The sequence below is a fragment of the Miscanthus floridulus genome, chromosome 10 (genome assembly GCF_019320115.1).
Source record: "Miscanthus floridulus cultivar M001 chromosome 10, ASM1932011v1, whole genome shotgun sequence".
NCBI lineage: Eukaryota > Viridiplantae > Streptophyta > Magnoliopsida > Poales > Poaceae > Miscanthus > Miscanthus floridulus.
This window is the reverse complement of record NC_089589.1, coordinates 66,948,717-66,972,224: the sequence shown is the minus strand read 5'-3', so window position 1 is coordinate 66,972,224 and position 23,508 is coordinate 66,948,717. Positions and strand designations below refer to the sequence as shown.

General features: G+C 41.5%; 1 non-coding gene across 1 annotated transcript; it reads left to right on the top strand.

Moving 5' to 3' along the window:
• Window positions 1–1,110: 1,110 nt before the first annotated feature.
• Window positions 1,111–1,219, top strand: LOC136490348 (small nucleolar RNA R71). The gene has a single exon (XR_010767637.1). It is a non-coding gene; the product is annotated as a small nucleolar RNA R71 (small nucleolar RNA).
• Window positions 1,220–23,508: the final 22,289 nt, after the last annotated feature.

Sequence of the window (23,508 nt, the reverse complement as noted above, 5' to 3'; positions counted from 1 at the left end):
AGGATAATGGGTGCCCTTACATCTCCACCTGTTTCCAAAATCACAAAATCTATGGGTATGTATGATTGTCCCACTTGTACACATACATCTTCAAGAATTCCCTTTGGGTAGCAGAGGGACTATTCTACAAGCTACAAATGCATATTTGTGTACAATAAAGTATCTCCATTAATTTTATCATAGATTACCTTAGGCATGATATTGACACTTGTTCCGAAGTCACAGACAGCTTCTTAGAAAATGTGAGGTCCAATAGCTATGTGGATGACAGGTCTTCCTGGATCACCTTTCTTTTCAAGCAAGGAATAATCTATCCATCGTCCAGCTGATGGTTGTATACAGTAGTATGCTACATTGTGAATATCGATAAGATTTATAGTTTCTAGATCTTCCGGTTGCCCCGGAATCTTACCTGTGTTGGTTGGAGGAACAACAGCCACCAGCTGAGCTATTTGTGATTCTATCATCTTATTAAAGCTATGCTGGTTTTTTATGGTAGAGGAGAAGCTATCCATTCTATTATTTATGTTTTCTAAGATTCTATCATTGGAGGCTAGTTTTCTAGATAAGCCCACCATTATTTTAGCTTGGCCAGAAATTAACTCTCTCAAGGGTGGTTGATTATTGAAATTATTATTACCTTGAGAGTTACCTTGGTAATTACCTTAGTAGTTTGGCCTTTGGTGTTGATTCCATCCTTGATTCTATTGATGACAAAAGTAGTTGTTGACAAAGTTCACATCCTCATGGGTTTTAGGATAGTTGCTCCCTAAGTGCCCTGTGTTTCCACATTCTTCACATGTCATGTGGGAATCATGAATGTGCATGACTTCTTGCTTCTCATTAGCTCGGTCTTTGAGCTTCTTCATCAGTAGGTCCATCTTGGCAGACAACATGTCTACCTCCCTGAGTTGATGCATACCTCCATATCTCTTGTGGGTCTGAAGACGTTCTTCATTCCAACCTTGGTTGGAGGCCATCTTCTCCATGAGAGTTGTTGCACCTAGGATTGTGAGTGATAGGAATGCACCTCCAGCAGCAGCATCCATATTCTCATGGGTACTATTGGTCAATCCGTGGTAGAAAGTCTGCATGAGTAGCCAATTCTCCATCCCATGTTGAGGACATTTTGATATGTAGTCTTGAAAGCATTCCCATGCCTCAGGGACAGATTCATCATATTGTTGTTGGAAGCTTGAAATTCTCCCACACAGAGCATTGGTCTTGCCCGTGGGAAAGAACTTCGCTAGGAAGGCCATGGAGCAGTTATCCCATGTAGTATTTCTATCTTTGTTGGCATAGAACCATTGCTTTGCCTTCTCCAAGAGTGAGAATGGGAAGAGGCGAAGTAATATGGCATCTTTGGATACTCCTTTGATGGTGAAAGTTCTACAGATCCCCTGGAGGTGTTGGATATGAGCACTCACATCTCCATGTTCCGCAAAACTGGCTAGCTTGCACCATCTTGATGAGAGCTGGCTTGAGCTCAAACCCATTGTCTCCCACAATGATTGTTGGTCCCATATGGATGTTGGCTGTAGTTGGAGCAGAGAACTCATGGAGGGTCTTATTAGCTATGGCTTCGAAAACTGGTGTTAAGCTGCGCCTTGTCTGGTTTTCTTCTAATTCTAAAGCTGAGACTTTCTTGAGTTTAACTCAGTTCTCCTGATTAATGCTTCTAGATCTTCAACGTAGTTTGTTGCAAGGTCAAAACAAGTCATACATTTTCCTGCATAAGATATAAAAGTAGATAGAACAAGGGTAAGCCTATTTGAGCAGAGGTCAATGGTTATCTCGATCACATCAATAACTATAAAGTTATCAAATTTTCATTTGCCAAGCTACCTTCCCCGACAACGGCGCCAGAAATGCCTGTTGGTATTTCTTAACATCGCTACTAAGAACAAGGTTTTGAATTTAATCTCTATCAACGACGCCAGAAATGCTTATTGGTATTTACTTGTGACTTGAAAGAAAATATATAAATGGAAAGAATCAACAAGCATATAGATAATATACCAATGTAGCTCTAAGGATGATTAGGGTTTCTGTCTTCTCAAATGACTTGATCAGGGTTTGATATGTCAGGGGGGTGGTAGGGGCTGATATATATAGGCTAGAACATCAATCCTGAGCCCTTCGATTAAACTAACTTGAATGGATGGCATGGATGCAACCTAGGAGGCGGTGGAAAACCGATGTCACGAGGCGGAGGCTGATAGTGGCCCCCATAGACTAGCTAGCCTATAGGTGGGATCGTGGTGGCCTCTCGCCCTCCACCACGGTGTGGTGTCCTCTGGTGTCTTCTAGATCCTTCTAGTGTTGTTTATGTCGTGGATAAGCACGATTAATTCTGACATATAGGTCCACCTTGACGATTTCCTGGATAAACCTTGCAGAAAACACAGATTTACCAAAACTCATGGAATTTATTAGTTTAAACCCCTAAGTCTATGTTGGTGATTACTTTCATACCCTCACATATGTTATATTAATGGTTTATAATGGTTGTTAACTACCATCAATAGTGTCCCCAGAGTATTTGACGATGTTCAGTGGCACGCGGAAGCACGCCGGGAATGGCGCCTACTGGATCCATTTTGCGAATGCCTATAGGCCACACGCGTCCGGGCTTAGGTTGCGTCGAGCGTCCCGATCCCTAGGATGCTGGCCATGGTTGTCTGGGTCGCTGTCACTGTATTATAGTTGATCTTTGCCTACCTAGTATGGCCTAGGGCGCCTGGCGCCTTGAACTAGACGAGCAATGTAGTTTCCGATGTTAGGGCTGCATGCTGGGGAGGGTTCTCGCCCACATGCCGCACATGCTTGGCGTGTGGTGCCCCTTGGGGGCACTGTTGACGTTCATTAACACCAATTATAAACTGTCAACATAACCTGCATTTATACTTAATTCCATCACCAAACATAGGTATAGGGGTTAAAACTTATAAATTCCATGAGTTTTGGTGAATCTATGTTTTCAGTAGGGTTTATCCAGAAAACCGTTAAGAGGGACCTATTCGTCAAAGGACATTACGGAATTTCGCCATGTAAACAGTGTGGGAAGATTCTAGAAGACTCTAGGAGGCTCTCCACCAAAGCAGACCCTTAGGGGCTGCCATGTGGAGCCGACCGGCCCCACCTGTAGGCTGGTCGGCCTATGGGTCCCATCAGTCAGCCTTCGCTTCGAAAGTCAGTTCACCACTGCCATTGAGATCCAATCTTTGCCATTTATTCAAGTCAGTTTGATCCAAGGGCTCAGGATTGATGCTCCAACCTATATATATCAGCCCCTACCCCCTCCCTGGAGCCATCCTGATACCCTAATTCATATTCTCCTTGTCAGGATCAAAGCCAGCTATCAGACCTATGCATGCTTGCATATCACTAGCATGTCTGACAAAACCTTAAAATAGAAGTTGTTTCTATTCTCTTTGACAAGAAGAGCTAAACAATGATACAGTCAAACCATAGGAAGTATGCAAGGAGATTGGGAAACACTATGCTCTAAATTTTGTTTACATTTCTTTCCCATCTCTAAAGTGGTTAGCATTTGAAAAGAGGTTCTAAATTTTAGATAACTAGAAGAAGAATCTCTTGGCACATCGTGGGATCATTTTAATGACCTCATCATCACTGGACCGGACCTTGCTATTCTAGACCCAATGCTCCTTCAATATTTTTACATGTGTCTTAGCAAGGATTCCATGGAATCCCTTGATGCAACCTCTAGAGGAGCTTTCCTTCATCCGTCTGCTAGTGAAGCAAGGTCTATGCTTGATAAGATTAGTGGAAAAACTCCATGCACTAGCATTCATAATGAACTTCTCGAGGAAGAGAAGGAATCATCTCCCAAACAAGAAGAGGAAGTTTTGATAGCCAAATCACAACCATTTCAATCCCAAGGTTTAGCTATCAATCCCGAACCATCTATACCCCAAAATCCAAATCCTCTAAAGGAAAAGAAATTCAACCTTTTGAAATTTCTTGTGACGATGATCTTTTTGATGATTTTGGGAAAAGCATAAACTTCTAGTTCCACAAGAGACCTTCGAGCGAATATAATTCAATTCCTCTCAAGAAGGGATCTCTTAGAAAGTGTCCTTATTCCCATGTAGGACATTGGCAAGAATTCAAGAATGGCATGTCTAACGAACCCCTAGAAGGAGAGCCAAGTCATTTAGAAGCAATTCCTATCTTCTCCCCTTATGTGCCCACATTAGATGTCTCATTCAAACCCGTCCTTGACCCCGATGATTCCTCTTTTGCTCTTTCTCCTGAAACTCATGATGATCCTAGAAATCCACCAAGACACCCAAAGCATAGGAGTCATGAAGGCCACAAGGATAACCAAGAAGAGCGACGACAATGGCTAGAATGTATTAAGAACTTATACGCCATTGTTAAAGAATGGATGGACAAGGATGAAGCCTTATGGGTAAAATCCAAATGGTAATCTTAAATCAATCTCTTTAATAAACAAGACTCATCCAAGTTTGGAGGAAGCCTTAGATGAGATCAACCCGAGAGCCACCAATCCATGGGAAATCTTGGACAATAAAACGTCCATTGAATGTCATAGGCATGGAATGATGGAGACAATGTTTCCGCCTATAGGCATTCATGAAGAAACACCCCTAGAGCTTGAAAAGGAAGATGACATCGACGAGCATGGAAGTTATTTTATGAACACCTCATCAAATCCATGCTCACATGAGAAATCTCCTGAATCAATCGACCTTTCCAACATTGCCAAACACGAGATCTTCAACCCACTCATACTTTTTGTTCATAAAGACTTTGAAAGGGTGGTTGTAGATGCATATGTTTATCATAAATATTGCAAATCTCGTTGGCATGAATCTTGAGATAGGCACCCAAAGGTTGGTGTTGGAGGGGAAACCACTTCACCAATTAGAAACGCAATTTGAAGGTTTCCCAAGGACGAGCTTCTATCCTAAAACAAGCACTTTCGGAAGATAATATGAGTTTTCACCTTCTGTTGTGATACCCTTGTGAAATGATCATAGAAATATAATTTTGAAAATATTCCTTCGGGTATTATTGTCACTAACCATTCCAGGTTTGAAGCAAAAAGGATGAACGATGATGACTCAAGGTATGTACAACCAATCATCATGCAACATTGAATCACATCCATCCAAACTTGATTTTGCTTTGCAAAATTCAAGTGTGGGGGATGAACTTCTCTGAAAAATCTTATGCCATGTTGCTAATTCATCTTGGTTGTCTCTACCTTTAAGCCATGCTCAATTTGCTAAATAACAATCATTGTCTTTCATCTCTATTTGAATAAATTTCTATAATCCTTTCATGATACCTTTGTTTACTATAGTATGCTTAAGGTTTGGAGTATGATCTTACATCTTCTAAATTAGGCATGGTGCTTAGTTTAAACTATTTTCTTAAATTAAACTAAACACGGTGTATAGTTTGATTCTTGAACCAAAAGGTGTGCTGATTTTACTTCTAAAGGCTTTTAAATTAAGCGTGGTGCTTAGGTTAAAATGCCTTACTAAATCAAATTAGATGTGGTTTCTAGGTTGATTTTTGAGCCGATAGTATGCTTTAGTAGGCACTGGATATTTTGTGGCTAACCCCTACAGGAAACTCTCACATCAATATTGATAAGTCACGAGATGAATTCAAATAGGAGATGAAGCCAGACACATGATGAACTCCAATAACATTGTGTAAAGAAGACACAACTCATTCATGATGGATGGAAGAACTAGATGAATAAATATGAGCTATGCCTGTTCAAGGTTTGGCATGATTTTATAAACCCAGCCACCACTATAGCTATGGAACAAAGAGGAAGAAGACGAGTGCATAAAACAAAGCGTAAGGCGGAAGGACCCACAAAGTGGCAAGATCAAAGAAGCAAAAAGATAAACTTCAAGCAAAAGGAAAGGACCATCACGAGTCATCTACCCTTTGTCATATGGTGTCTTCATGCTCTAATGACAAAGGTAACATCCTAAGGTAAATGGTCATTATTTAAAAAGCTTTTCTTGATTCTAGTAGGCACACAAATAAGAAACAAACATGATTGAGTTACACTTCCTTGATCCAACCTGATTAACTCAACATGTTTAGTATATTCGCAACACCACTTTCTTGATCTCATAGTCTTAACCAATTGAGCTAAAATATTGCACATCCTATCTTTGGAAGATGATAGTCATAATCATGTAAAGCTTGATCATTATGTAGAGATAGACAATCCATCCATAGGTTAAGCAATTCAACCTTCTTTGTAAATGTACTTAAATGCTACATTCATGCTCAATCTTTCGATCTTGTCACCCATGTTACGATTAAACAAAGAGCATAACATCAACTTCATCTTGTCCCATGTGCCTAAGGTTAGAGAAGAATAAATAAAGTTTTTGGTTCTATTGGTGTTTTCCCACCAACAGAGCCCATGCACTTGATCTCTATCTTGTCTTATGAGTAGGACACACTTCAAGCAAAGTATAAGGGAAAGATAGCCGACTCCCTAATTTCTACAAGTGAAGGCCCTGAACCTGTCAAACCAAAATAAAAACTCAAAACCAAGACATGTTTAGCGGAAGAAGGTGAAATCACCATTAGATGCGCCACCTCAAGAATTCTCATCTTCAGAGCAAACCAAGGTACTTGATCAATGAACTTCACAAGGAGAAGTCCGGTTCAAAGGACTTACAATACCGAACCCTCACCGAAAGAGCTAGCTTGGGGGAGAAGCACTCCCGTGTATCCAGGTAAGTATTCTTTCCCCTTTTTGTTTTAATTTTAGTTTCTTTTTAATAGTTAAAAAATGATGAGTGAAAAACAAAATAAAAATTTATCTTTACATTAGTCATCTATAGTAATAATGTGTGATTTAGTAAAATTGAAAACAAAATTAAAAAGTGTGTCTAGTTTGCTTTAATTTAGTTTTAAGAGTTGAATAAAATAAAGAGAACTCAGAATAATCTCTTAAAATGGAAATGATGAATAGTTGCTATGTTCTAATTCCTTTCAAGTACCTAGTTTTCAGCTTTGAATTCTCCCGAGTTTTAGATAAGATTGTTTTGATATAAGGATTTACTCTGAACTTGAAACTCGTGGGTAGCATATGCTTGATCTAAGTCTAGGTAATTGACAGATATGATATGAGAAGGTCTGAGCTGCTGTTTATCTTGTTCCAAGTGACACTAAAGTTCCGGAGATTTATCTTTTTAGTCTAGAAAAACTTCCACATATATGTTGCTTGCTTTTGCATTGAGTTTTGTCAAACTTTGTTGACCCTTATGAGAGATTTGTCATGCTCTTAAAATCAAGATCACGTACACACCACCCACATATGCACTACTCCTACACTGGGGGTGGGTGCAAAAACATACCTTCCATCTAAATCCATCTAAAAATGTTCTACTCCTACATTGGGAGTGAACCCAAAAACATGCTTGTTAGGTTTTCCATCCACCAAATAAATGCTCCAGGTTCTTATTGATATCTCTCTCAAAGTTTTGTTGTAGAAAAGAGACATGGGATATGTAAAAGTTATTCACAAGTAAAAAAGAGAAAAAGAAAAGAAGAGATTGGGAAAAAAATGGACAAGTATCCAAGATATCTAAAACAATGGGTACTTAGATGTCCACCTAAAAAAGATGAATAAGATAGTCCCTGTTCTCTAGCAAATGTTTCCAAGTTTTAAAAGAGAGATATATTTTCAAGGAGCAAAGTAGAATTAGGTTAGCCACCATTTATATCCACCATATATCCACACACATGCACATCTTGATTTGATTGTATGACTCAACTCTCTTTGGGTCCGATGTTTGACTTTATAATATATGCATTGCAATTTTGCTCTAGCTTTCTCCCTACCTATGAACTCCATATAAGCCTTAGTAGTAGAAAGAGAAAAGGCATACCATCTTTATTGCTTTGGTGAGGATCCACAAATACCACATATATTGAGAGACTTGAGAGTGTCATACAATGGAATCATTGAGTTTTATTTTGAAAACTTATAAAAACTCCGGAATAATGGTAGAACAAAGAACTTGAGACATAGTGCTTGAGTTGATCGTTCTGTCTTTCAATTGCTCAAGACTCAAGTGAAGGTTAAGAAGCCCCATGGTTGAAGATAATGCGGGTAAGTTTGAAAGTCAGATTAGTTTATTCTAATCCGGAGGATAATTTTTTATTGAACCCATGTGTACTTTTGAGGCATAATTGTAGCAACTTTTGATCCATTGCTGAGTTTAGCTTTACTTAGGGACTGGCAAAGGTTAAGCTTTGGGGAGCTTGTTGACAGTCACTAACACTAATTATAAATTGTCAACATAACCTACATTTATACTTAATTCCATTACCAAATATAGGTATAGGGGTTTAAACTAATAAATTCCATGAGTTTTGGTGAATCTGTGTTTTCAGCAGGGTTTATCTAGAAAACCGCCAATGAGGACCTATTCGTCAAAGGAAATTATAGAATTTCACTACGTGAATAGCGCGGGAAGATTCTAGAAGACTCCAGGAGGCTCTCCACCAAAGCAGACCTCGAGGGGCTGCCATGTGGGGCCGTCCGGCCTATGGGTCCGCTAGTCAGCCTCCGCTTCAAAAGTTGGTTCCCCACCGCCATTGAGATCCAATCTGGGCTCAGGATTGATGCTCCGGCCTATATATATCAGCCTCTACCCCCTCCTTGGAGCCACCCTAATACCCTAATTTATATTCTCCTCGTTAGGATCAGAGCCAGCTATCAAGACAAGATTAGTCCTCCATAGGATCTAGTCTTGTAAATAATAGTGAGATGGAGAGTGAGGGAAAAGTTTGGAGGAGATGCTGGCCTATCGGTGCTCTCTCTACGGCCTATACCTTGGCGGATCCAAGTTATATCTGAGTTTGCCTTTGAGATTTCTCTAGTAATCAACTTCTAATTCAAGTAAGCTTCTTGTTTATATTATTCATGAGGTTCACAACTCGTTTGAGTGCTTTATTCTTTATTCGGGAAGAGTAAAGTAGTAATTGTAATGTAAGCATGGTGCTTAGACTTTGGTTACTTATGGATGCATCCTGCATTTCGGATCGGTGGTAGCTCATGAGGGTGACTCTTATAGCCTCGTTGAATCCTCTATAGTCCACCTCCCATTTGTAGGGCAAGTAGGACGCGGTTACTACGGGAAGCATCCTCTACTAGTGTCTTTCCTTAAGTAATGTCCCTAGTTGAATAGTAGAAGATATAGCTTACCCAAGTTAGAACTAGAGAACCTTAGTTTTCCTCTCTATGCTCCTATTTATCTTAACCTTGTTGCTACCCCTAGTTAAGTTAGATTGTAGTTAGTCTCACACGTTTTCCTATGGATACGATACTTGAAATACTTTCAGGTAAAAGCTATAGTGGTATCCGTACGCTTGTGGATTTATCTGTGTGCGTTAAATATACCAACATGCACCACATGCTGAGGAGATGTGTACGAAGCTAGCCTCGGGATGCTACCTCTCTGTGGAGCTTTGAGCCTGCTACACCGCTATAGTTTCTAGCAGGTCTCGCAGCTCCTGATGGACGCACTTTCCCTCATCGGTCGAGGGTTCAGGGGCTGTCCGCATGATCATGGCAGCCGCTATGACATTTTGGCTGGCTCGAGGGAAGACGGGTGTCTCCCTTCTGCCCTATTGGATTTGATCATACAAACAGCATGCCCATGCCCGTGCACCTTCAGTGTCGAGGTGTTGCGGGCTAGGGCATCTATCATCACGACATCCATCAACCTGATCAGCTTCATGAGCCCTGGCTCATTCTAGGCGCTCCTGGTCATACTCGGCCTATTCCTCGGGGCTGCTGGGATTGGATAGGCATCATCCTCTACATCCTCCACCAGCGTTGTGCCATCCTCTGAGAGGTGCAACATGTTGCATTCTCTCAGTAGATGGCAGCTCCCCTCAGAATTAGACTCGGAGTCCATATTCTCATGGGTTGCCAGTAGGAGGTCGTAGATAGACTCTGGATCCTGCTCCATCATCCCCACAAACCCAGAGGATTCCGACGTCATTGATCGAGCATTGCGCCTGGCTAGCCCTCGCTCGAACAGTGCGATCGCGTCCCTCATTTCGAAGGGCAGTGCGGTGCTGGGGTTACAGAATTCGGCCTCTGGTGGTAGGGGCCCACTTCTGGAGAGTTGGGCGAAAGCGTTCGCCAACACATAGAAAACACGTCGGCTTAGCTCTAGCTCAGGATTCGCCCCGAGATAGGCATCGATTCTGCATGCTAGCGCACCAAAATCGACGATCGCGGGACCGGCTCGGGCTGGTCTGTGATCAGGCATCGAGATGTGCGGCGAAGCCACATTCTCTTTGCTCCGCAGCAGCTAACCCAGGCAGTCGGCTACGAAGTCCAGGTCCCTAAAGCACAGGGCTTGACCGCGGAGAAGACCATTTATGGGAGCTGGCCCATCGATGTCGGTGAACTCGAGGCTTCTGAAGCAGATGCGGCCGCCGGGGCCATGCCAAGAGGAAGTTCGACGTAAGTGTAGGGAGCCATCGCTTCATTCTCAACAACGAGAGTGCGTGACTATCCCCTACCTGGCACGGCAACTGTCGGTGTTTTGTAAATCGGACTAGTAAATGTATACAATTGATGTACTGCTCTAGGAAGATGATGGTAGCATCCAAAAGACACGAGGATTTATACTGGTTCAGGCTAGTGCCTTACGTCCAGTCTCAGAGATGATGAGTGCATGTTCCTCACTTGAATGGTTTGAAGTTCTTACAATGGGGGGTGTAAGAATGGTGGAAGAGGAAGAAGAGCTAGAGCTAGGAGATGGGCTTCCTGAAGAGAAGCTATAGGAGCCCTACTACGATGGAGAATGAATTAAATTGTAGAGGATGTGAATGTGTCTGGAGAGGGTGCCCTGACTGCCCTTATATAGAGTTTGGGGCCAGGGCATATACAATGCGGTAGGTTCTCCCGACCGAAGGGTCGTGAGCCTGAGGGAGGGCCTAGCTAACTTGGCTTGCAAGCTATGCCATCTTGAGGTACACGTCCGGGTGTGATTGTCATCATGGTCTTGTGGCCACGTCGCAGCATGGTATGGCATAGTGCAACTATGCTAGCCGTGGTAGCACTGTAGGCATGCTAGTGGTTCGCCAGCCGTCCTGTGCGATGTGGTCTCCGTCGTGGTCTTCGTCATCGTCTCCTAGTTTCCTAGGGCGTCGTACCAGAGTTGGTAGCCGCCCCAAGGTCGTTAATTGTCTTGTTGGTTTTAGGAGCTGAGGGCCACGATCCCAATCGTCAGGGTCATGGCTCCCACAGATCTAGATGGCTTCTGAGTCAAGGCTCTCGTCGTGGATCCTATCTCGTAGTGGATGGGATCGTACCCACATCCTATCTTGTCTGTGCAGCGTGGCATAGGGATGGTGTATAACCGGGCCGAGGTGACTGTTGTCCCCTTGGTCCTTGCGGGGTCAGTGCGGCGTGCATGTTCTTGTCAGAGCATGCACGCTTGGCTAGGCTCGACCTCTCTCTATTCCTTTCGGGGGTCGTGACGAGGAAGAGGTCGCACCCCTTTTGAGTGTCATGCGGCTATGGCAGGAGGAAGGGGTCATGGCTGACCCTGGCCTTAGCGTTCGGCCTGGTTTGCTTGGCTTAGCTAGGCCTCGGTCGTTCGTGCCTTCGCTAGCTGATATGTTGCGGGCCACGTGGCCTGCTAACTAATCGATGCCTTGAGACACCCCGGGTTTATGACCCTGACATCACTGCTGCATAGAATGACTACATAATTATTGAACTTGACGTAGTTCACACATCTCTAGCAAATCAGTACTAAAGTTCACATATCAAGCCATCATAAGAGTTCACTACATCAAACCGGCACACCAGTTCACATATCAAAACACACATGTTCATTGCATTAAGCCCATAGAAGCTCGACACTTAGAGTTACCAGCACTGAAGCGCATGATACACTCAAGGAGCTTATTATTATTTTCCTCCGGTTGTTCTTTCTTGAACTCCTCAAACTCTATTTCAGTCTTTTTTATCTTCCTCTTTAGTTGATCCACTTATTCAACGAGGACATGCAACTAAACTTTTCTGTTCAGCAAGCTGTTCCCGAAGCGCTCTCTCTGCCGATGTCTCTGTTCCGGTGGAGCTTGTTGGGATACCAGCATTCTTCAAAAAAAAAAGGTGTCATAATTACACTGGGAGAGGACCTTGGAAACAACACCACTAGGCATCTGTTCTTGCCCATTGGCACCAGGTTATACTCTATTTACTTTAGTCTTGTAATCTTCTACCCCAACTTCCAAAAAGTTGCTACAGTACCTGTCACATCGAATGTTTGCGGCCCGTGCATGGAGCATTAAATGTAGACGAAAAAAAAACTAATTGCACAGTTTGGTGGGAAATTGCGAGACGAATGTTTTGAGCCTAATTAGTCCATGTTTAAATACTATTTGCCAAATAAAAACGAACGTGCTACAGTAACCCTAAAATCCTAATTCCTACCACTAAACAAGGGCTTTATATAAGTTTTTATTGGTTATCCACTGTCTTTCTGGCCATCTAGATCATTTTAGGCACTCGATGCCTATGGTGTTACGATGGTCTCGCTAGGCTTCCATGTGGTCGCTGACCCTAACAGTGTCTGGTCCTGCCTTCTAACATGCAACTTGTCCTCGCTCACCGACGGGAGCTCGCGCCCTGATCCACTATCCAAGAAGATGCTCTTCATACGCCCTCTGCCAAATCTGTCCTCCACGACCTCATGGTACGGCTCCGTGGAGGTTCTTTTCTCGATACATCAACTGATGACTCAGCCTGTCCAGTAGAGGTCTAGATCCTTGTGCAAGCCAGTTCAGGCTGGGCAACTAAGGCCCGTTCAGTTGGCAAAAAATTTTGCATAGTACCTGTCACATCGAATTTGGCGGCACATGCATGGAGTACTAAATGTAGACGAAAAAAAAAACTAATTACACAGTTGGTCGAGAAATCGCGAGACGAAACTTTTGAACCTAATTAGTCCATAATTAGACACTAATTACCAAATACAAACGAAATGCTACAGTGAGCCAAAATCCAAAATTTTTTGGATCTAAACGGGGCCTAAGGCCCCGTTGAGTTCCCCAAAACCTAAAAATTTTTGCGTAGTACTCGTCACATCGAATTTTGCGGCACATGCATGGAGTACTAAACGTAGACGGAAAAAAAAACTAAGTGACAGTTGGATGAGAAATCGCGAGACGAAACTTTCGAACCTAATTAGTCCATAATTAAATACTAATTATCAAATACAAACGAAAATGCTACCGTACCCAAAACCCAAAAAAAATTCGGATCTAAACGGGGCCTAACCAATCACGCCCTTACAATAGTGGACAAAGCAATTCTTTTTGTGGCCTTGGAACTTGAAGCATTTCTACTTAGCTCGATCCTATATTATAGGCCTTGTTTAGATCACCTCCAAATTCTAAGTTTTTTCACTCTCTCTCCATCACATCAATTTTTTGACGTATGCATGGAGCATTAAATGTAGGTAAAAAAAATAACTAATTACCCAGTTTGGTTGTAAATCACGAGACGAATCTTTTGAGCCTAGTTAGTCCATGATCGGACAAAGTTTGTCAAATACAAACGAAACGTGCTACAATGTCCAAATTGCAAAAATTTGCAATCTAAACAAGGCCATAGTTGCTTTGGTGCCCTCGTTTCAAGTGCTCAAATTTTAAGAAACGAAACGTATAGTATTCTAATGGCATCTAGCTTAGCTATGGTGCATAACAGCAAGGTCATTTTACAGTATGTTTCCTCGTACTAAAACATCTTTTGCAGTACCTTTTGTGGTTTGCCATGATTTGCAGCTGGGAATCATCAACACATCGTAGTGACATTCGAGGGTTACTAAGTCCGAAGCTTCTCAGTTTCGATGTTCTCTTCTTGTGCAAACAATTTACTCACCAGCTAGTGGTGCAAGGGAGGCGCTGCATCCTAGTATTCATCTGTCTTGACCCTTTGTACTGATCTTGTATATTCTATCCCTTTTGCTGATGGTACAACTCTTTTATTAATGAAAATTCTGCTAGAACTACCCTTCCACCGTCAAAGTAAATTTCTTTTTACCGCATTGTAACAATATTGATTATGGAAGTTAAAAAATTACAGTGTAATTCTGCATTCAAATCGGTTTATCAGTACACTGTCATTTTATTGGCAAGGGGTGCCCTCGGTGTTCCTTCTTATCAGAAGGACGAGTAGCTCTTTGTTTATTTCTTCGACGTGCCTATATTTTCTACTAGGCTTTGGAACTTGAGGCACATGATGTTCTTGAGTTATACTACTGTTATACATGTGTCGGAGGTTTGGTCTCACTTCTGCTTTTGTTAGGACAAGGTTTCGACTAACAGTTACTACCCCCATTTCAAAACAAATGCAGCTCTATTGCACTTATTTTTGGATGGAGTTAGAACTCAATAATTATGACAAATATGTGATACATACACATCAGCGGTAACACTCAAATACAAATCTAACAGCATCAAGTTTGTTCAAAAGTTATATACTACTCCCTGATGGGTCCCAAATTATAGTTAACTTTAGGTTTGTCCTAATATAAGTCAAACTTTTATAACTTTCACTACCAAAATGATGAAATTTTCCTAGTGTTTTTAAGTAGTAATAAAACACTACCATTAATCATACCACATGGGAATCCTCACTAGGAGGCATTTGGTAGGGAAAGTTTATACTAAATTTTAAATACTAAAACACTAGGAGAATCTCGCCTCACTAGGAGAAGTGGAAAATTCTTGTTGTGTTTAACAGGTTTATAGAAATGAAATATACTTTTTTTTTCTAAAACTTAATTGAAGTTAAAGAAGTTTAACTTGGGACAAAGCTAGTGCACCTAATTTTTTTGGAGTGCACACTAGAGCAATTGAAGATGATGGGATCACTTTAGAATGACAAAATTTTGTAATTTAGTTGAAGATGATGGGATCATTTTAGGATACTATTTATAGTGGCGGAAATTGTTAACTTAGGTATATATTTGTTTTGTAATGGTAGTGGTGTAATACCCTGGCCTAGTAGTAGAATGGTTGACCCATATAGCCCATGAATGGTTGCGGAGTGGTGGTTTACTACCATCTTGGAAGTTGAGTAGGTGAAGGTGATTTAGAAACTTTGTCGTTCCAAATCTAGCATGTCCAGGTAACCTTTTATATGACACATGGATGTGTATGTAGGAAAGGTGCTATCCGTGGGATCGCTTGTCTGTGTGAGAGCTAGGCTACAAATAGATTTTGGATATGGGGCGTTAAAGATGGTATTCAGATCATGAAGCCTCCATGGATGTGCCTGTGTTCGGTTTGAAGTTGTTTATGGACGGGTATAATGCACACTCTTAGATTGTTAATGAAGGAGCAAAAGTTGTTCATCGATGGTTCTAGGTGTGTTGCATATGTAGTGAGCTACCGGGGCATGACACCTTAAGGTGGTGAATGTAATACCGGATCCATTCGTAGGTTGTATAGGTAGCCAATGTGCACAATATAGCAAAAGGGCATGTGGTCCAGTGGTAGGGCTGTCCAGTCGTTACCGACCAGGGTTCAAACCTTGGTGTCGCACCTTTTTTCTGGAACTTTTTCAGAAAAATTTAGTGTACACACGCATGAGGTACTGTGCACGTGTGTGGAGTGTCGCATGTGGTACTGTGCACGTGTGTGTGGAGTGTGTGGATTGTGTGCCTCCGATGGAGGCTGTAGAGAGTGGTGTGTGGATTGTGTGCCTCCATCAGAGACTGTAGAGCCTCCCAGTCTCTTCTTTGTATGTGTATGGACGCGCACATGTGTATGGTGTGAGTGTGGAATGTGTGAGTTGTATGCATTCAAGTTGTACCCGATAAAAAAGATGTGCACAATACGTGTTAGATTTCTATATGTAGACTACTACTGCGTGTGCAGAGGTGGTTTTGCAGCAAGATTAAAAGTGGGTACGTTGTGTGTGTACTTTGACTACTTCTAGGCCTTGTTTAGATTGAGATTAGGAATCAGTATTTGACACTATAGCACCTTCGTTTGTATTTGACAATTATTGTCCAATCATGGCCTAACTAGGCTCAAAAGATTCGTCTCGTAATTTATAATCAAACTGTGTAATTAGTTATTTTTTTATCTACATTTAATACTCCATGCATGTGTCCAAAAATTTGATGTGATGGAGAGAGAGTGAAAAAACTTACAATCTAAACAAGGCCCTACTTGATTTCTCCATTCCTTTGTCTCTGTGAAGAACAGTGGAATCGTGATCTCCCTGAGGATCGCATGGAGGTGGTATCTGTGCCAGTGTTACTAAAACTAATTAAGGATCGATCGGATCTCCGTATTTGTCCGTCCCATGCATGCATGGGCGCATGGAGGAGGTATCTATGCCAGATTAGTTCAGGTGGAGCTCGCGTCACTATAAAGACTTCCTGTCTTAATGTTCGTGTCCTTCACATCGACAAGAACCTTTTAAAGATCCAGTCAGAATAAGAGTTAGACCAAGTAATCTTCAGGTAGCTCGAAAAGGCTATCATTGCCAGGTTGGACAAATATGTTGAGATACGTGCCACGTGACCTGCAGATATGGTTGTCTAGTGACTTACAAATCTTCAGTCACAGATAATCTGCATGTTTAGTTATGCGACAACTTGGGCACTTGGTATCTGTGATAATCAATGGAAAATTAGCTATACAATATTCTGATTTGCTTGTCCCTTTAGATCATGCATGTAGAGACAAGATTGATGCCTCTTTCTGACTTGTAAAGTTTGTCCGTTGATACTACTGCCACGCACCTATCACCATTATGATCAACAAGCAACGAACTACGGTATTTATATTAGCGAAAACTGTTGCATAAAGGTCTAGTTCAAACTGAAGGGAGTATATTGATTTGTTACTTTGAGCTAGGTTATATGCATGATTTGCAATTGATATATACTAAGGAAAAATCTTGTATCCACTTCATTAAATGTAATTCAACTGTTAGGTAGTGCCAAATAGGCTATAATAATGTTGAAAATAATCAACTTCGATGAAGACGCCTTGGGAGAGATGAGGAACAGAGAAAATATAGAGAGCAAAGAGGTTACACTAACATGTGAGCCTCATCTAGTCACATCCGCGTCATCTCTCAATCAGCATGCCACCTAGGATAGCGGGTTGGACAAGCACACCTGATGAGATCGACACAAAACAAATTTAGGGATCCAAAAATAAAAAAATGAGAGTTTGCCACCAGGATGTCACTGTTCTGCAAGTGTAGGGATCGCCAATAAATTTCACTCTTTTTATAAGGATTTTTAAAAAAAAATTAAAGACAATTATGTCGACTTCATAAAAACATCCTGAAATCACTCCCAACCACCACATATTTAAATGCATAGAGCCTACAAAGTTTTAAACAAAAGTTTGCACACTCTAGTAGTAATCAATCCGAGCACTAGATTATCACCTATGTCTATGTGCCTGCGCCAATTGCTAACATGCCGCTATAACCAAATCGTAGGATTGCTAACATGCTGATATAACCAAATCCTAGAAAGCCGACTTGTGTAGTTAGCCTAGGAATAAAGCTAATGAAATAGTTGTAAAAAATAAGCTCCAAAGAAGAAGACACACATTTTCTTTCTTATGCAAAATATCACTCCCGCGTAGCCGTAATAATGACAAACAATTTGCATCCGCTCCGAGTAAGACTAACGACTTTATAAATGGAGACAGTCGGCTTGTTCGCTGGTTGGTTTCTGGGCTAATAAGCTCGGCTGGTGCTGGTTTGTTGTGAGAGAAAAATATTGTTGGCTGGCTGATAAGTCCTGGCTGAAACCAACAAACGAACATGCTGAGTATTCGTTAGGAGGTAAATTATTCTTCTCATGCCAGTTGGCATCCCGAGTATGTGCTATCATGACCAGCGTTTAGTACAGACACCAAAACCCTAGAGAGACTAGATTCCTAGTATGAGTAGTGAGAAACTGATACTACGCTGGCAGCCTCCCTGGAGCTCTCCCACTCTCTCTATATATACAGGCGCCTAAGCAATCTCTAGGCGTAAACTTCGCTGTCATTTCAGACAATTTCACCCAGTTAGCTTATTAGAGCCTCGCTGATTCTGATGATCTGATCTGTCCTTTGTCCAGATTCTGCTGCGCCTTGCTAAACTCTCTAGTCTCTAGTGGATAATTCTCTCTTGTCTCCAGTTTCTTCAACCTTGATGTTATCGTTCAGATCCAGCTGAAGTCCCTAGCTCCCTACCTAGTTTGGATCGATCTGTGTGCTTCAGATCCCCAGCCGCTTATCATGAAAGAAGTCAGTGTTGTCCTGTGCGGCATCATCAGGATTCACACCGGGGTAAAAACAGTTGGGTGCGTGTACCCATGCACATATGTTGGTCTGGCTCCATCTGCTGCTTGTGTGAGAATCGTGATGATGCTGCATTGGAGAACAAGTGACTGAACTAGCTAGTTGATTTTGATGCGTGAGAATATATATCGACAGGCTTATTACGTATCTGTTATGATATTGTATGAGCAAGCTAAGTGAACACTGATCCAACTTAAGTGGTCAATGCAAGCATATAGTTCAGTCAGATTCAGGTATTGGTTTTTCTTTTTCTAGTTTATGCATTTCTGGTACCTCGCTCATAACAAGGAGAGAATTAGTTCTTAATACTATTCTTGAAACACGTTGAAAGAGGTACTAAAATTGTTTCTCGACAGGTATCAAAATTTATTACTCCATCCATTTCAAAATATAAGACGGTTGAGCTTTTGTGACTGTGTATTTAGATATAATGTATATCTTTGCGATGTATCTAAAATGTCTTATAATTTGGAATGGAGAAAGTACAAACCAAAGTTGTATTTCTACACCCTGTGATATAATGAGTTGTAATAAGTTTTAGTAGTCTTAATCAATAATTAGTTGTACATCCCATGCTATAATCAGCTATACGTCTTACTACAACCTTTCTAAAGACAGCAGGAAACCTCTAATGCGAATGTAAGGCATGATGATTGTTGGATGGTATTACGTGTACACAAATCTTAACGTACTGATTCTGTTTACATCTGTATGAGCTACTATGCGACAACAAAAAGGGTCAGGCACAACTCTAGCTCAAACAAAAAGAGAAGAAACTAAAAATCAAAGAATTCTTGGGGCTGGATATTTGAGACTCTAGAGATTCATGGAGTTAAAGCTTGATATACACAAAAAGAGTATTTAGGCGAGTAATGTTTTGCACTTTATACTAAAATTGATATGTAATATAGTTTATTTAGCTTAGTTACAAGAACTAGATCTGACATGGAACTTGGAGTTGTAAAAATAAATATTTATCACTTTATCAGTCATTTATATAGTACTCCATCAATTCTAAAATATTAGTGGTTCTGATTTTTCTAGATATATAGATTAAACCTAAAACATAATGGATGTCAAGGTATGTTGCAAAAGATACGTATCTAAAAGCAGAACAACTTATAGGCCCCATTTGGATTGTAGAAAATTTTTCTGTTTACTACGTTTATCCTGTGAAAATAAACCGATTCCTGTAAAATTCTTGTACAATTCCTGCGAAATTCATGCATTCCGGGCCATAGTTTGGAATCGAGGAAGTAGTGCCCTGAACTTATCCGTTGATCATCCATCACAGGAACTGTTACCAAACCGCGCCCTTACCAGGGGTGTTCGGCCTGGGTCTCCTCACTTTATCGGTTATGTCACCAACACCTCATGAACGTTTGTCCTTATTATTTAGACGTCTGTAATCAGGACCTGCTAGATTTGATTTATATGGCAGGCTGGTCCAGCTACCGTGCAATCGCAGGCTTGTGTCATTGCTATCTCAATTAATGATTTGCCTGCAGGAGGATATCTGAGATGTTGCAGGTTTTTATTAGATCTGGGCCTTGTTTAGTTTGCAAAAAATTGCAACCCGATGAATAGTAGCGCTTTCGTCTTATTTGGTAAATATTGTCCAATCGTGGACCAACTAAGTTCAAAAGATTCATCTCGTGATTTCCAACTAAACTGTGCAATTAGTTATTTTTTTTACCTACATTTAATGCTCCATGCAAGCGGCTAAAAATTGATGTGATGGAGAGAGAGTGAAAAAACTTGGAATTTGGAGGTGATCTAAACAAGGCCCTGTTGTAGGGGAGACGATGCAATGCAAGATGTCACATGTATGTGTTTTTCTTATAGGAGAATTTTTATTCTGGTCTTTGCAAAACTTCAGCATATAACCAATCTTAATTAAACTTTGAGCCCCTGACTATTTTAAAGAAACCAAACAAAGGGGTGACTAGTTAAAGTGCAAAGGCTCCTAAATGAAGACCGGGCGGTGAGCGGTGGGCGGGGGCGGGGCATCGCGAGGAAGAAGAAGATAGGAAGATAAAAAATCAGGTGTTGGGAGAGCCTAAAACAACGAGTGTTGTATAGACAGATTCTTCTAGAATATCCATCTCCACGGAGCCGGCGACCTCTCTCTAGATCTTTTTAGTGGAGAATGGTGTCAGGGTAATTATCCCTTGCCACCAGGGTAAATAGCCTTCTTCCGCCATCTAGAGGCAGCTGCCGCCCTTTGGAATTGTTGGGCGGCCAGGGCGCCTGTTAGATAATTACAGTATTTATTTTTATTTATTATAAGTATTTGCATGACAAGAGAATAAAAAGACTAGTTCTTAAAAGAGCATCAGTCCTACGACGTGTGTGAATAAAATGATCATTCAATGCCATGTATACGTGCAATTGTACATACCCTCATGTTAGCAAAGCATGGTGGCTCTAGAGAGTTGATCCTGTGATGGGTAAGGAATTGAATACGTACAGTATACCATCAGCTTTCCAAATTTGTTTCCTTATGGGCGTGTTCGCTGGTCTGGTCCATCCAGACCAGCCGGCCGATCCCCCTCAGCAAACACTATTCATCAACCAGCCGCTATAGTATTTCTGTCTCACAAAATTAGTCAGTTTCAGCCAAGTTTCAGACCAGCGAACGGGGCCATAATTTCTTTGACTGTCAGGCTTAAATAGCCCACTTAGCTCAACATGCCTTTTAATGGCAGCAAAGCCTCGAATGCTATTAGCCCATCAGTGGTAAGTCGGTCATAGGCCCTCTTCCCACTCATTTATCAAGCAGATTTCAGCCCAGGAGCTGCACATGAACGGATGGACCAAGTCTCCTGTACATGGGCCTAATACACCAAGCAGTTAAACCCACTTTGTTGTTCATTGTTCATATATATGCCATGGCGTCAGCGTCAGCGTCACCGTGACTTGTGTGGTCACCGAGGTACGGGACTAAGTAAGGTGCGGTATGCATGAGTAGACTAGTACTTGCGCTCTCAAATTTGCATCAGAGCAAGTGCAATGTAGAAAAAATAGATTTTTTGGTAAAAACTATGGGCATGTTTGCCGGAGATCGGCCGCTGCAGACGTGGCCACGGAACTCCAACAAGACCCTATTGCCCCCGTGGCGGCCTCTTCTCCCCTTTCTCCCCCTGCCGTCGTCATGGGCATGGGTGCCCCTACCCCAACCTAGCCTAGCCGCCTCCACCACCACCGAAACCCTAACGCCGCCCACCCGCCGTCCCCCACTGTCTGACTGCTCTACCTCCCCCGAGCCCCTTCTAAGGCCGCCAGATTTAGAAAAGAAGAGAGGGAGAGGCCGGAGATGGAGAAGAGAAAATTTGAGTGTTTTGTATTGCTCCAAAACACTCTGTTGTTCTATAGCTTTTCTCTTCTAGAAGTTGGAGTTTCAGATGTTTGGAAGAAAGTCTACAGAGTGGAGCACTCCCAAATAAATATCTTTTTTTTTGAGAAAGGGCCTGTAGCCTACTGGTTACAACATCCTCAGTAGCACCTCAGATCCTGGGTTCGACTCTGCGTGGGAGTAAATATTTTTGGATTTAACGACGTTTGTGCTTTCAGTGGTAGGCGACATTCCCGTCGACAGCGAGGCGTCTGTGGTGACTTTGTCAATTTCGAGGATTTATCGGCTCAACCTTCGAAGATGCTTATAGGGGTAGGGTTTGTGTGCGTGTGTTCATAGGGGTCAGTGTGCGTGCATTGTGAGCATCTGCGTTGTACTGTGTAATTATTAAAAAATAATATTTTTTAAACTCAAATAATATCCCTAGACTATCTCCAACAATGGCACCCAAAATACAAGATCCATTCGATATTTGGGTAGTGCAATAGGCAAAATGTTCAATGCCCATTTTTTTTTGTCTTATCCAACAATATGACCAAAAAGAGAATCATTTCTGCAAAATGGATTTCTAGGGGAGAGGATGCTTATATTTTGGTCATGCCTCTCCTGCCATCCAAAATGAGTATCCCGTATAAATACTTTGTTGGAGACCTATTTTGGATTTGAGCGCTGTAATAGTCTTCTGTTGGAGATAGTCATATATATAATTCAACAATTCCAAGGGCATCTACTACAGCTTTCAAAATCGTCTTATTTGGTCTGGCCCAGCCTGCTTGCGGAACAGGAGGTTCCTTGATCCATTTTTTCTTCACTTTATGGGCCTAAATATAGTAGGCCTGCTTAGGTTACAATTTGTGACAGGTATCCCATGGGTTTGCTGACAACTCCATCGTTTCCTTCTTTCTAACCCATCAACTTCCAACTACATTAAAAAAAGATCTCATTCAAAAGTCAAAACATATCTCAACTTTAAAATGCGGAATTCTACATAATTTTGGTCCTGTTCTCTTCGCTGAAAAGCCTAGCTGAAAAGTACGGTTCGCTAATTTGTTGTGAGAGAAAAACACTGTACTATGGCTGATAACCCACTCAATGTCAAGCCCTCGTATTACCCTGTCAGACTGAAGGTGCAGAATGACTGGGTTTGCTTGTTCAGGCTATCAAGTAATGTGTCATCTTTAAAGGTTCAAAAATATTTTCTTTATAACTCAGGGTGTCAACTAGATGTAAAATTGCAAACTCAGCTGGTTAAGTTATTTGTGGTGGAATCTGTCCATCATTTTCACGTTTTTCTAGATGTAGTTTAGAAATTAATGACGTGTCCGTCTTTCAATTATAAATGACGTGTCCGTCTACGATGACTTTGTAAATCTCTAAGATCTACTGGTCTTTCAAATATAATGGTACTTGCGTGCATTTACATGTGTGAGTGTACGTATGTGCGCGTTTGTATTTGTACTGTTTTTCTAGGTGTGAAATCAGTTGGTAATCTCGGTAAAATCTGGATGATGAATGTAATTGAACCTGCTGGAGCGATGCCTTTTGGAAAGTAGGCAAATCATGTCAAATCTCGTTAGGAGGCAGATGATGATTTGTATGGCCCCTTTCTAGAAATTCTCAAGGGCCCCTCTTGGATTTTGTGAGTGCCAATGATGAATTGCTTTATATAGCTTGAAGTTGTGGCCACACATGTAAGTTGAAAAGACAATATTTTTTCGCCATCAAATCATCTTATTACATGTATATAACTTTAGTCT